Here is a 15,845-nt window from a genome sequence, read left to right on the forward strand (position 1 = left end):
TGTGAGCAGGTACCTTGTCCATAAGTAATACAAAAACTAAAACAATACCTAGCAAGGTACAGTCCTAAAAAAATAAAGTTCTTAAGCATAATGTGTTTCAAAATCCTAGATGGTAAAGACCGGTGGTTCCTTTTTCCTCCCAGTATTCTATGTTGTCTTTGCACATCATAGGTGTTTTAAAATTGGTTTTACTTGTTGTAAAATTGCATGCTATCAAACTTTTAAATGGAATCAAATTAAAAGCATACAGAGACCTTGCTATTTAATCTTTTCTTTCAATCAACTGTAAAACAAAAAAAATGCCTCTTTAAATTTTATATCTGAATGAAAATGAAATGGTTAGTTTTATTCTGAAATTGGTGCTACTTTGGAAATTTTAGCAACTGGTGATAGACAAATACAATAAAGCTCATCTTCCAAAGCATGTAATAACATGTTCAGTGTCGTCTTCTAAATTTTAGTCAAATGGAAATCAATAAAAATTCTATTCTCAATCATATCTTTTGTAAATTATATTTTATAATTTTTGCCATTAAGTCAAGTTATACAAAAAAATGAGAGAAAATGCCACTTTCCTCAACTTCCTGAGAAAATACATTTAATTATCCAATTAAAAGGCCAATAAACACATCTTAAATTATAGTTACAACTCAAAATTTTTCCAAGATAATTAAATACATGAGTATTAACTTTTTTTAATCCTGAAGAATCTGAATCACACTTTAAAAAAAACCTTAACAATATAATATACCTACCTCATGTGGGTTGCTTTGAAAGAAAATATTTGTTAAACTTAAAAGTAATGCATAATTTTAAAATATTCTCTCCAAGAACTATTTATACATATATTGTTCTATTAATTTTCTATACTAGAGATTAATTGGAGCTATCCCTTTGCAATTATCTTGATGTCCAATGCTTCTAAGTGGCTTACATTCCAAAAATGACAATTATTTGGTAACAATACACTTCAGACTCTGCAAAAAGGACTTAACAGTACAAAACTAAATATGAAACCATAACTTTGGAGATGGAATTGAAGTTTAAAATAGAAATCATCTAGTTAATAGGGCTTTCCCCCTCACAAATGAGCCCAGAGAGGTTAAATGACTTGCCCAAGGTCATGCTCTAAAACTCAGATGTCTTACATCCTGGATTCTTTCCTTATACTTTTCTCAATGCAGTAGAAAAAAGAAGAAGTTTTCAAATGGTCTCAAAGGTCTGTCTCTTCTTTCTGTTAGAAAACATATCTAAGTACTGAAGATTATGTCTTCACAAAAAAAGCAATTCAACTGACTGGAGTGATTTTTCTAATGCTTCTGATCATAAAGACAAGTTTGTGAAAAGCAACATTCAAAATAATTTTATATGATAAGCTATATTCACATTCAATGTTATAATAAAACACCTTGGATGATGAGTCTGACTTTTCATTTCATGGTATGGTAATATGGCAATTTAAGTGACACAAGTACTACCAGCAATCGAGATGTTATCAAAGTCAAAAGCTGACACTCAGGTGATTTAAATTTTTGATGTTCCAAGAATCAAAGAAGAAAATACTAGTGGGGGAGTAAGGGTTTAAATATTTTATTCTAGTTCATAGGCATAATATTATGATGAATATAAAGAACTCAAAGTTATTAGAAAGTAACATTAAATTTATGCTTAGATATGTATCATACATAATACTTTAATTTATATCTGATCTGACCAACCAAATAAAGGGAAAACTTTAATTACTAAAAGTCTGGCACGCAAAAAAAAAAAATAAAATTAAATAAGCATGTAAGTTAAGGCCAAAAGCTAAGCAATAGACTGATTAGAATTCTATCCCATCAGATTAAAAATTAAATTTTGAAATTATTTGACTATTTTACTTATACTGAGATGGGTAGGTAGGAAAAGGGGTCTTGACATAAGCTACTCCTAAATTTTCTATATTCTCAACAAAACTTGTTGTTTTGCATGTAAATAGTTTCAAGGTTGAAGCCTAACTGAATGTTAAGTTTCAGTCAAATGTGACTCAGGAGTATTTCAATTATTTTCAATAACAAAAGCACACAATTATTTATTCTATGCCTCATAGGGCTGCTCATATTCACAGATTTTTGTTTGCCAAGACTATAGTTTAAGATAAGCTATTTTTAATCAGGTGCTACCTGATTCTACAAGAAAAATCTAAAAGTTCACGCGCTTTTCCTATGGAAAAAGAATAGTTTTGAGCTCACTTTAAACAGGAAGCAAAAGAATGAACAAAATAACAGTTCTGGCACAATTATTCATTTGGCTAAAATGTTTTCAGAAAAATTTGGTTTTTGACACAATCTATTTAAAAAGTCAGTGATGTAAAATTTTAAATTGTATTGCCAGATAGGTTGGAAATATTCCAAATTGTCAAGAAAGTCCTAACAATTCTTAATTTTGTGTGTGTATGCATGATCTTCCAGTATCTGAATCCAATTTCCAAATTCTATTTTGCTGACAATTGTAGAGAATTAAATAATTTTCTTACCATTATCACCAAACCCAATTACTAGTGATATACTTTCTTTCAAAACACTAATATAAAAAATTTCTATTATTGAAAAAAATTTCCATTTAGAATCTAAGATCATAACTAGCGAAAATGAAAAAGAAAAAACGTCACTTTATGACTTAAGCATTTTTTGGGTTTTTTTCTTGAAACAGTTGTGATAGTACATATACATTTAAATATTTAAGTAAAAAACAAGCAATACCTTTAAAAAATATACTACAAGGCAGTTAACTTTTTAAATGTTTATTCAGTGACTAAAAAAAAAGTAGCAAATGCCAGAAGGCTATAAGATTTATCCAATAAAAGACTTATCACAATTTAAAATCAAAACAATTGAAAAAAAACTTATTGCAAAGATTAAGTGACCAATTAGTACAAAGTCAATCATAATTCTGAAGAATATCTTACTTGGAATATGTGTAACTACATTAAATTTACATGTTTGATTAAATATTTTTATACATTTATATAATGGAAAAATTCAAATACGTTTCTAAAATTGTAAACAAAATAGCTAAATAAGTTTGTCTAGTTTGTCTTCTATGCCTTTGCCAAAATCTAGTACCACAGTATTTAAATTTTTTATTCCAATTTTTCATTAAAAGAGCATTATTTCAGATGTTTAAAAAAAATCCATCACATACCTGCTTCACAAAAAACAAGACTTTTTCAAAGATGCATTTTTATTTCAAAGGCTATCCTTCAGCCATCTCAATCTTCAGAAATGAAGCATGTTCCTTTGGAGGAAAAAACAGTAAGCATACTTTAAATAAATTCATCTAAGCAGTAGGTCCTGTTTGACTTAATATTGATTCTGTAGAAAAATATTTCTTGACTTTTTGGAAAATAAAACAAAGTCTTTAAAATCCAAAGTCAAAATCCTGAATACATTCTTAGTGTCTAAAGCTATCTAAGTTGCATAAAGCTACACAATTTAATTTCTGAATTATTTTAAATATTTCATTCACTTCATAATTAAATTTAAAGGATATAATATATACTTTGAGTTTAGTTTCCTCAAAATAAAATGAAAATTCGAATATTTTAAATATGCCTTTAGTTAACAAGAAATCAATGTGTTACATATTTCTGTTTTACTGTATTAGAAGATTTGAAAGTTTGACATATAAAACCTAGTGATACTATATCCAATTAATTACTTCTAAAGAGTCCATTTTAAAAGTGTTCGTTAGTTAAAGAGACATAGACAAGAATAACAGCATTTAATGAAAATTTTAAAAGATTCTCCCCTAAATTTCAAATAAACTAATGAAATTTACCAGTTCTTACCTCTAATTAAGCCTTCAATTTCTTTGGAACTACCATTAAAGTCCATTAATTCTGCATATTATCTATAAAAGAAGGGAAAAAAGGAAAAATATCTTAATGTTTCAATTTTTAAATATTATTTTGTCTAAATATCAGGAAAGAAAAGAGTAATATTTAGAAAACAAGAACTATAACCATGTTAACACAAAGGCTCATAAAGATACCATCTATGTATCCATTTGTGATGTAATGATTTCTTGAAATGTTAAATTTTAGGCTTTGTTTTCATTATCTTTGGCTGAGACACACACAGGAGATGAAGAATGGTAGGACCTGAAGAATGTTATAGGACAAGCAGTCTTTTTTTTTTTTTTTAAGTCAGCTTTATTTCTTATTTCAGCTTAATCAGAACATGCAAAACAGACAGCAAATGCAATATTAGTTTTCTAAAATTAATGTAGTCTCCTTTCCTTTGTCATAGGAAAAATGTTTTTCTAATCCTGACCAATAAAAAATAAACTTCCTTAAAAACTGTTGAAAGTCAAAATGGCCTCTACTACTATAAAATTTTAAACCACAAGTTCTTTGAGTTCACCACATAGAATAATAGCTTTGTCCTTTTAAGCAGTTCCAAAACTTGCAGTATCTATGACCTTTACTCAATTTCCAAACTACATTGTTAAAAATTTAACTGCAGGTATTTTTCAAGACTAACCATTGTTAAAAGAAAATAAATATAATTTTCCTAGACTTATTCCATTAACAATTAGTGTATTTGAGAAATTAAGGAGTTCATTTCTTTTTTAAAAAGCAATTTAGATTGAGAATACCCATTTTTTAAACCACCTAAAATTTAAAAACAACTTTAAATATCAATTTGGGCATGTAGTAAAACTACTAATTCTAAAGAAGATTTAGAAAAAACGAAGATGAGATTTATAAATAAAATAGCAAAGCTATTTGACTAAGAAAATGTCTTGCAACCATGCACCTAAGGCAATCTGCGTGTTTGGTCGAATTGTTTGCTGAAGGATGTTGTTTTAGTCAGGTACAACCTTTTACAGTATCAGCTCAACCATAAGAAAATATACTATAGAACATATAATGGTTTGCAGCATCTACCACTTTTGATTATCAAATTTTTCTAACAATTCTACCTTTAAAAAATTATTACCTTCATATATCTGACCATAGACATATTTTTAAAACAACGTGTACTTTTAGAAGGCTAAATGCAACAAATATGGCTCCTCTTCAATCTCAATTACTGAGAAGTCTTACCTAATATTTACACTACAAGTAACTTCATTTAGAGATTCAGTTTGAATATTCTCTTTAAAAAAAGTTTGTCAGTAGTTCCCTGTCGTGTCATTGAACATTTTTTAAAAAATTGTTCCAGTTGAACTTTTAAAACTCTCAACAACTCAGGTAAGTTCTGAATTATTTGTTATTCTTAAATCCAAAATTTTAAGAAGTTCCAGATAATGGCGACTGATAACCTAGAAGAGCCATTACAAACAGCACAGTTAATCACTATGGAGAAACCAGGATGTCAGATATTTTCACCTTACTGTCAAAATTTTTAAAAGAAAACTGACAGTAATCTCCGTACAAGGATATACACATTAGGTTCTCTCTTTAAGCACAATAATCACATTTCAGCCATATATTTTATATGGCTGAAATGCTTTATTAAGTATACAGACATAGGAAGTTTGTTTTTAAATAGAAGCATTTCTGAAACTTATTTTTAAAAGCAATTAATTCGATTTTAACATCTCTTCCTTAAGACAATTTTTAAAAATAGTATTCCAAAATATCTTCGAATACATAATTCTGCAGTCCATTTTCTAGAATGGCTTAGAAAGAGTTAAAAGCCAACACCCCAAAAAAAAACACCCAAGTTTTATTCTTAAAAGCCTAGACAAGGTTCCATCAATCATTTAAATTAAAGCATAACAGTTACATTCCTAATCTCCAGAGGAGACCCACAAAAAGCCCCAAAAACAAAATTTAAAGGGTCGTCGTTTACACACACACACACAACACACACACACACAACACACACACACACACCACACACGAGAGAGAGACAGACAGAGAAAGAGAGAGTAAAAAGACAATTCTCTAACTCTTCTCTCCTTTCCGTGACTATCTCCAGCCTACAAAAATCATTCCATCGCCTATTTTCCGACAGAGTACCCAGGTTTGGGGGGTGAACACTTCCAAACCCCCACCCCCACACACACCAGTCCGCGGTTTCTGCAGCAGTAACCACCGACACCCCCCATCCTTGGCCATTTCTCCCATTCCTTCCCCCTAGCTCCAAAACCGGGGAGGTCCTCTGTAGTCCCCTGCCAGCACAGGAGCCCTTTGGGGGCGTCCGCACAAATGCCCCCTTTTCCCACCCCAGGCCTGGGGAGGTGGTCGAGCTGTGGGCTAGGGCGAGCAGCCCCTGTGCAAAGCAGCGAGCGCCGAGGATTCGCGTCCCCTCCTCCCCCCCCTCCTCTGAAGCTCAAGGACATTTTGTTTTTCCTCTCAAGGACAAAGGACAATAAAAGGCGCAGAGAAAGGAGAGACTTACCCGGTCCGAGGGCGGCAGGGACCCCGACCCCCCGAGCTCTCCTCCTCGAGGCCGGCATTCCCCGCGACCGACGGGCTACGACCCCAGCCGCGCCTCCCGCAGGCGGCCCAGGGCCGAGGGCGCCAGGGACGGAGTCCGCATCGAGCGAGTGCCGCAGCGGCCGCGGCAGCCACAGCTACTGCCTACCGCCCCCCCTCCAAACCGATCTCCTTTTCTCTGCGGCCCCCGGAAGCCCTCGGTGAGCCGGGGCTCGGCAGATCACGCCGCCGCGCCCCTCCGAGAGCCCCGAGCGGGCCAGGCGCGACTCCCCGCCGTGCCGCCCGCATCTCGCCGCCGCCGCAGCGGAGCGCCTGACAGCTCGGGGTGCTGCTGCCTCTCCGGCCATCTTGTGCCGAGTGTGTGGTGTCTCTCTCCCGTCTCCTCTCTCTGTGTTACTCCCTCCTCCTCCTCCTCCTCCTCCCCCTCCCCCCCGCCCTACACACACCACACAACATGGCCCCTTTGCTGCGGCGGCGACGGCTGCAGCAGCAGCGGCAGCAGGAGCTCCACGGCACTCCAACCTCCTCCCCCCCGCCCTCCCATCACTTCCCCCATGCAACCTAACTCGCCCTCAACGCAACGGGGCGCGCACCAGCGCGCGTCGCCGGCGGTAGCTCCCATTGGCTCGATAGCCTTTCATCTTCCCCCCATCCCAGTAGCGGCCGCGCGCACGCCCGAAAACGTTCTTCACCACCCAACAACAGCCCTGCCATGCCCATTGGCTAAGCTTGATCCCACCTCTTTCCTGAGGGCTGATAGGCTTCTTCTCTTGCCAATTGCTACGTCCCCCCGCTTTGCTTTCTTCTTTACTTGGCCCTCGGCTTACCATTGGCTAATACTCAAAGCGCTGGGTTCTGAATTGAGGGGCTGCCCGCGGTGGTCGCCCCAGACCTTCCCCAATACTGCCTTTTCAATCTTTTAATTCTAAAATGTATAACCATTAATAAAAAGAAACATTCAAATAAAAACACTTCAAGTGAGATCATCATACATAAGCTCCAAAATACTTAAACATGTGCATTAAAACTTACACAATAAGGAACAAGTCCTATTTGCTTCTGTGTGTTCTATTGGTTTGTTTTCTCCTGTGTCATTTTCCCCACCCCTGCTCAAGACTCAAAAACTAGCACAGGAATTGCTCAACCAGGATCTCTACAGCCAATCTATGAGCCTTTTATACAATGAGAAAGGAAAATATTGACTACTAGGGATGATAAATGTGGTCCTGAAAGAGACTAGTCCAAATCCTTCACTGAGAAGGAAACAGGGAAAGAGAAGTTTTTGATTTACCCAACTTCACACAGGTAGTCATAAAAGGAACCAGGGGACGTACTGGGGAGCAAGTTCCAGAAATCACAAACTTCACTTTTCTGATTCCCGTGCTCCATAAACTCTCTTCAAAAAGATTTCCTCTTCACAGTCCTTTAGTAGAAGCAAGTTAATATCGTTCTCCTGAAAATATTAAAGGTTATTAATAATACACCGTATAAATTTTTGCTCTGAGAAAACACAGGAGAAACAGTCACAAGTGGTAGAAAAAGATGGAGTTCTACCAAATTGTACAACTCAGGGATCCACCTTATGTCCTTCCACATTGTTTCTCACTTCTGAACTAATAAAGCATCCTTTCTCCTCAGTGAAATGCTGTAATAAAGTTCTCCATATTTATTATACTGACACCTTACTAATAAAGCCCAAGCAATATTGCTGATTTCTACCTTCTATTACCTCCACTTTGCCTGAAGTCTTAATGAGATCAGCAACACACAATCCTGGTTAATCTGGATTTCATATCATTTCTTAAAGTAGCATTTCTCAAGTATGGATTGGGGAAAAACTACTCTAAATGAAGGAATTGACTATAGTTCATAAATCCACCTGTCACTCAAAGACAATTAATAGCATTTTTATTTGTCAATAGCTATTAGATAATAAATTCCTTGAAAGCAAGAGCCGCATAGAGTGTTCATTTTTTTTTTTCTCTCCCACAGCATCACATGGTGCATTGTACATATTTGAAAATAGTCTTTTAAAGGAAAGAGATATACATGTGCAAAAATGTTTGTGGCAGTGCTTTCTGTAGTGGCCAGAAACTGGAAAATGAATGGATGCCCATCAATTGGAGAATGGCTGAATAGATTGTGGTATATGAATGTTATGGAATATTATTGTTCTATAAGAAATGACCAGCAGGACAATTTCAGAAAGGCCTGGAGAGACTTACATGAACTGATGCTGAGTGAGATGAGCAGAACCAGGAGATCGTTGTACATGAAAACATCAATATTATAGTATGATTAAATCGGATGAACATGACTCTTTCCAACAATGAGATGATTGATACTAGTTCCAATCTTGTGATAAAGAGAGCCATCTGCACCCAGGGAGAGGAATGTGGGAACCGTGTGGATTACAACATAATATTCTCACTCTTTTTGTTGTTGTTTGCTTGCATTTTGTTTTCTTACTCGTTTTCTTTCCTTTGTGATCTGATTTTTCTTGTGCAGCAAGAAAATTGTATGAATATTGTTTATTGAATTTAACACATTTTTAACATGTATAACATATATTGGATTGTTTGCAATGGAGCAGAGGGAGGAGAAGGAGAGGGAAATCTGAAATATAAGGCTACTTAAGGGTGAATGTTGAAAAATTATTTGTGCATATGTTCTGAAAATAAAAAGCTTTTTAAAAAAATAAATAAATAGCCTTTTATTTCATGTGGGCATTTGCCCACTAAACAGATTGTAAGCTTACCATTACTTCGCAGATAGTGTTTAAGAGTTTCTGTAACTATTAAAGTGGCCAACTTTCTAGTCAGTCTATTCAATCCAATAAAATACTTTGTTAGGTCAATGATTAGGGCATATCAGAGGGAGTCAGAGGACCTGGGTTCAAATCCCAGCTCTTCTACTTACTATTTAAATGATCTGGGAGAAGTCACTTAAGCAGGGTGTCATTTTTCTTATCTGTAACATAAGGAGGTTGGATTCAAGGACTCATTCAGCTCTACATCTAGAAGACTCTGATCTTATACTCTGTCTCCAGTACTAAACTAGTTGCTGGCATACAGAGCCATGATAAAAAGAGTTCCTGTCTCCAAGAAATTTACATTTTCTTGGGAAAGTGGGGAAATGGACAGTTTGCACACAAATAAATATAAAATAAGGTAATTTAAGTAGGAATGATATAATAAAAATTAAAACAATTGGGGATCATGGTGGTGCCTGAGCTAGCCCTTGAAAGAAGACAGGATTTTGACATACAAGGGATAAGGAGGGATAAAGAATGTCTTATGAATGCACAAAGTTGAGGGTTATATTGTCAAAATCAGGAAATAGTCAGTTTTAATGAAATGCAGTACTCAAGGGAAGTGATATAAAATAGAACTAGAAAAGAAGGTTAGATTGCAGAAGAATTTGTATGCTAGGAGCTTAAATTTTATCCTAGAAACAATAAGCAATTATAGAAGGTTAAAATTAGGACCACTCCCTTCAGTGTTGGAATGAGGTCTCCTTATATGATTTTAAGGACTTATAAAATGAGGAGACATGATTGGTTTCTCTTACTTATTTCAATTTCTATAAATTGTAGCAAATACTACTCTTATGTGTGATTATGGGATGACCCAGCATCTGCACTAGAAGAGAAAAACTTATGCAGAAATCTTGAAAAGATTTATTTAAAGATGCTCTCTATAATAAGCAGGAGACAGGAGATGTTTGCCATGGTCCTCCAAATTTGCATCCATATCAGAATGGTGGTATGGTAATGTTTTGCAACAATGGCATCCCAGCTTTTACCTTTTGTATACAAAAAGTCTCCTCTCTCCCATGTGTTAGAGTTGTTCTCTCTTTTTCACAGACTCTAGGATCATAATTGATAATGCTAAGTACTCACCTATCTCTCTGAGTCTCTTTCTGTATTTGATGGCAAGAAAGTCCAAGAGTGTTATGATCTGCCGGGCAGAAGGGTATCTATCTCTTTTATCTCCTCCCAGACTTCAAGATAAGTAGCAGCTCTCTGTTTCTTTTGTATTTATTCTTTTCTGATGTTGATGATAATTGATATTGAGTATTCTGAGAGGAATGAGTTTGGTCTACCCATCATAGTCATCAATAAGCCCACTGGCAATCAGGATAGGAATAGTTAGCAACCTGAAGATAGAAGGGAGAAAATACTCTCCTGAGAATAGTAGAGGCTGCAGAAATCATAATCTTTCATGATAGAAAGAAGTATAATATAACTATGGATTAAAAAATGATACCCATCCTCAGAGCCTAGCAAAGGGTTACATACAAGGGAAAATTCATGACAACTCCACAAAAAGGGGGGCTCCTAGAGCCAGATAAAGGCATCCTTTGGTCCCACTTGGGCCTAACTCCCTTTATATATGAAATTGGAGCTTACTCTCCTCAAGGACCATGTGTGCAAGGGAGAGTGCCCTCTAATTTTGAGGGATTGTTTTATTATGCACTGCTCTTGCCATACTTTCTCAGTAAAATATAAAAGCTAATATCTTAACCAATTGTTTAATAATGGAGAACATACCACCAAAGGCACCAAAGTATCCTCCCCCCCCAAAAAAACTATCAACATTACCCCTAAAATCTTGAAACTAGTAGTGGCTGGCATACCTTGGGTATCTGGCCTGCCCAATGCAAATATGAGTTAGAGTTAGCCCCAGAGGAAGTGCTACAAATGCTAATAGAAATCTGTAAATCAGAGAAAATAAGCTTCCTCTCCATAGAAAGGAATATACTCACTAACATAGCTATGTATAAATGTGTATACATTTATATATTCCTAATAATCAATATTAATTCATTTACATTTCACAGCAAGAATAGTACTTGCAGTTAAAAAGTTTTAAGACGCAAATATATCCTAATACATATAATAAGGAGGGTCAGAAAAATCACAAATCAGACATTTTGAAATGAATCACTGCAGACATAGTTTAAAAGGACCTACAGCAAGGATTTTTAGTAAAGAAATAACATGAATAGACTTGTTCCCCAGGAAGATTATTTTGGCACCTATATGAAGGATTACTTCAAGTGGAGAAAGATTGGAACAGAGAACAATTAAAAGCTAGTAAGTACAATAATATAATGACAACATTCTCTGAATTTATCTAGATTGATCTTCAAATGATAAACATATAGTCCATTATTGAACCCATCCTCAAAGCTTCTCCAATGTAGTAGGATCTGTCAGAACTTGTACCAGCACAATCTTCAAAATTTCAAAATCATCTTTGTACTATGCTGAAGCATCATAAGGTTATAGCAATCTCTAATTACATTCACCCAAAAGCAGAAAAAAATGGACATCACAGAAACAATGAAAGTCCCATGAACTATCAGTTCCATGCTGAGTTTATTGGGAAGAAGACTCAAGGCTCTTCACCCTAAAAGAGGCCCTCAAAAGCCCATCTTCCTTCTCTAATTCTAGTGAGTTTAGAAAGAGACTACACCAAGGTCCTGGCTAACTAATGACTTTTAAATATAGTACAGTTCTGGCTCCATAATAAACCAAAAAGACTTCTTTCTTTACTATGTTTTTAGTGGAATAAAACTAGCTTATTGTTGTTATTGTTCAGTTGTGTCCAACTCTTCATGTCCCCATTTGGAATTTTATTACATAAACACTGGAGGGTGTCATTTCTTTCTCCAACTCATTTACAGATGAGGAAATTAAGGTAAAGAGGGTTAAGTGACTTGCCCAAGATCACACAGCTAGGCAGTGTCTATGACAGGATTTGAACTCACAAAAAGGAGCAAATATATTCTTGTACATATAAGACTCTAGGCGTGGCACTCTATCCACTGAGAACCCCAACTGCCAAAACAAACTCCAGAATTACTAAGAATACTCCTAAATCTACATGGGAATTACCTTAGAGGAACCTTCTGTAGATGCTCTTAAGGACTGGGTTCAATGGCTCCTGTTACAACTGGATGACCATATGCTGGGTATGTGATGATAATGATGTCTTTCATATATGCATTGACTTAGAAGATTGCTGAAATCTCCTTCAACTCTATGTATTTATGTGATTCAGTGGCTTGATGATTACAAAAGTTGGAATCTACCTCAAATCTTCCAATCTACTATAATATATTATTATTGTAACAGAGGCTTGAGGAATTTGTAAATGTTGTTGATTATCCTTATTGATCTCATTTCCTTTTAAAAAGACTTGTAATTTCTTCTTTAATACTTGTTCCTTGCTCTTTTCTAAAAGAAAGCTCTTTTTTACTGCAATATGGTACGAGGAGAAGAATATGAAATTTGGAATCAAAGGACCAGAGTTCATATGCTTACTTTGACATTAAATACTTGTGCGATCTTGGATGAGCTACTGAAAATCTCTGTAAAATGAGGAAATTAGTTTAAATAACCTCTAAAATCTCTGCTAGCTCAAGATCTTTGAGTCTTAACATTTAAAAAAGCCTTGTCAAACTCCTTTTCATGTATGAAGTAATATGGGCCTTTAAATGAATAAAGGGAAAAGAAAGAGATCCATGTATTTTAAGCATTTTAAGGGCAGAAATTGTGACTAAATATAACCTACCAATGAGAAGCTCCCCAATCATTTCATTAACACCTTCCAACCTGCAAGAAAGGATCAGGTATTCTTTCTCAAAGTCTTTGTCTCTAAGCTATAATATCATAAACTTTCAGATCTCCAAAGAACTTTAGAGATAATTTTGTTCAAATTTCTTTGTTTTAAAGCTAAGGAAACTTAGAATCAGTAAGGTTAAATGATAACACTGGTCACACCTCTATGATAGAATCTAAGTTTTCTATTGCATTATAGATTTTCTTGGAATCCTTTTGTAATGGGCTAATCATTCTCTTTAATTTCTTTCTTTGTATTTCCCTGCCTGTTGTAAGACAAAGCATTTACTTCAGAAATACCATAAGACCATTCTTTCTTTCTTCATTCTAATATTTTCTTGTTTTGTCATTTGTTAATCCTTAATTAACATCTTTCTTTCCAGTTGTCCCCTTTCACCCCTATTACTTAACATTCTCCCTCATTCCTCTCTGCATGACTTTTGTAGTCAGGTGCTATCCTTATGTATTCATTAATCTTTTCAGGTGTTTATATTTACATATCCCATGTCCTCCAAGAACTCTATCTAATCAGATTATACCATAACCCCTTGATTCATGAGATACATAAGTCCACCTGAAAATGAAAATTGATAAAATTCCTTTTGTTTCCAGGGCTACATTTTTGGACTCATCTCTCTTCTTCCCACTAGAAGTCTAATTAGAGTGAATTGGATATCTAACCTAGATCTTGATCTTTTTTTTCTAGTCTTTAAGGTGGATATCTGATCCTTCATTGCTTAGATGATCCTAGCTTATTTATCTCTACTGTCTGTAGTACTTGACCATGCTTCCCCTCTTTACTGTCCTCCCTGAGCTAATCTTTTGCATTCTGTAGGGCAAAAGACATCAATTTAGTAGTTTTCTTTTCTTTTTCATGAAGGACCATTCACCTGTACCTATCTTACTTTTATTAAGATACAAATAGAATATAAACTCGAGGGTCTTTAATATTTGTAACCCTAACTATCCATCAGAGTGCCTGGCACACAGTGTATGCTTAAATATTTATTGATTTATTGACATCTTCCTGGGTACTTTCCATTGACAGGGCTTTCTTTGCCAAGGAGAGTATATGTAATCTACTTTTAGCAAAAAATGTTGCTGACATTGTCCTCAAACTTAAACAATTATTAACTATACATCTCACTCAGTTTCTTTTTTTTCCTTTTTTTTTAAACTTTTTATTTACAAAGCATATGCATGAGTAATTTTTCCAATATTGACCTTTGCAAAACCTTTTGTTCCAAAATTCTCACCTCCTTCTCCCACCCCTTCCCCTTGCTCAAAGGTAATCCAAAAATGTTAAATATGTTGAAATACATGTTAAATCCAATACATGTATACATATTTATAGTTTTCTAGCTGTACAAGAAAAATCAGCTCAAGAAGGAAGAAAAAGAAAAACTGAGAAAGAAAACAAAATACAAGCAAACAATAACAGAAAGAGTGAAAATTCTATGTTGTGTTCCCACAGTCCTTTCTCTGGGTATAGATGGCTCTCTTCATCACTAACAAGTGGAACTGGTTTGAAACATCTCATTGTTGAAGAGAGCCATGTCCATCATATAGTCTTGTTGTTGCTGTGAATAAAGATCTCCTGGGTTCTGCTCATTTCACTTAACATCTGTTCATGTAAGTCTCTCCAAGCCTCTCTAAAATAATCCTGCTGGTCATTTCTAATAAAACAATAGTATTCCATTCACTCAATTTCTTGAACTACATTTAATATTCATTCATTCAATAAACATTAATAATAATGGTTTACATTTCTATTATACTTTAGGACTTATAACTTATTTTATATATTTGACCTCTCATTTGATCCTTATCTGTGAAGTAGATGCTATTATTATTCTCATTTTTTCAGATGAGAAAATTAAGTCAGAGAAATTTTTAACTTGGTCAGGGTTATATAGCTAATAGATATATGGGGTAGGATTTGAATTCAGGTCTTTCTAACTCTAAATCCTGTGTTCTATTTACTACATCACCTAGATGTAGACATTGAGATGGTAACTAGGAATCAGAAACAAAAAGAAAAAAGTTTCTTCCCTCAAAGATCTCCTATTAGAAGGAATATGGCCCACATTCAAATAAATAGTGTTACAAAAATAATGCTGACTTCAAAGTCAGAAGATGTGAATTCAAATTCTTAATTACTACCTATATGCTCTTGTGCAACTTTTCTCATTCTCTATTTCAGTTTCTTAACCCATAAAATGACTAGTTCAGTTGGATTAGATGATCCCTTGCAGCTTTAATGTATAATCCATGAAATAAGAGAAATGAGAATTCATTTACAACTATGGGGATCAGGAAAGGGTCCTCATAGGAAAAGAAAGCTGCATAACCAAAGATTAAAAAAAAAAAAAAAAAAAGAGTGCATTCCAGAAATTCAGGGTAGGAGAAGAGGGACTGGGATGGGACATTGGAGAGTCACCTGGAATAACAGGCCAGATTTGTTTGCACAGAGGGTGTGTGATGAGCAGTCATATGAAATAAGCCTAGAAAGGTGGGCTGGAACCCAGGCTAAAAAAGGTTTTAAATGCCAATGTAGTTCTGCATGACTGGTATAACACTATGCCTTCACTATTCTCTTCCTTCTCCACTTTATGAATGAGTTATTACACTCTCTCAGGACTATATTCTCACTTAGGACAATTCTTTCTTCTTCCCAACAGGCAGCTGTCACAGGTGAATGTTGTTTCATCTTCACATCTTAGTGAGAAAACAACAACAAAAGAATTACCCTTAAAAAACAAAAACCACACACACACACTTTATTTA

At 35.1% G+C, this 15,845-nt stretch overlaps 1 protein-coding gene across 12 annotated transcripts in view; it reads right to left on the reverse strand.

The window, feature by feature from the left end:
- Positions 1 to 15,845, reverse strand: part of CHD2 (chromodomain helicase DNA binding protein 2) — a 181,512-nt gene that overhangs the window by 131,888 nt on the left and 33,779 nt on the right. For 9 of the 12 annotated variants that reach the window (XR_012486993.1, XR_012486994.1, XM_074295069.1 and 6 more), the window contains exons 1-3: positions 6,393 to 6,791; positions 3,830 to 3,891; positions 3,184 to 3,276 (exon numbers count right to left, since the gene is read on the reverse strand). The gene's annotated coding sequence lies outside the window, so the exon portion shown is untranslated. Of the gene's footprint in view, positions 1 to 3,183; positions 3,277 to 3,829; positions 3,892 to 6,392; positions 6,792 to 7,764; positions 7,787 to 10,331; positions 10,589 to 15,845 lie in introns of those variants that run through there. The other 3 variants (XM_074295064.1, XM_074295065.1, XM_074295066.1) reach the window with 3 other exon arrangements.

The sequence above is a fragment of the Sminthopsis crassicaudata genome, chromosome 2 (assembly GCF_048593235.1).
Source record: "Sminthopsis crassicaudata isolate SCR6 chromosome 2, ASM4859323v1, whole genome shotgun sequence".
Classification (NCBI taxonomy): domain Eukaryota; kingdom Metazoa; phylum Chordata; class Mammalia; order Dasyuromorphia; family Dasyuridae; genus Sminthopsis; species Sminthopsis crassicaudata.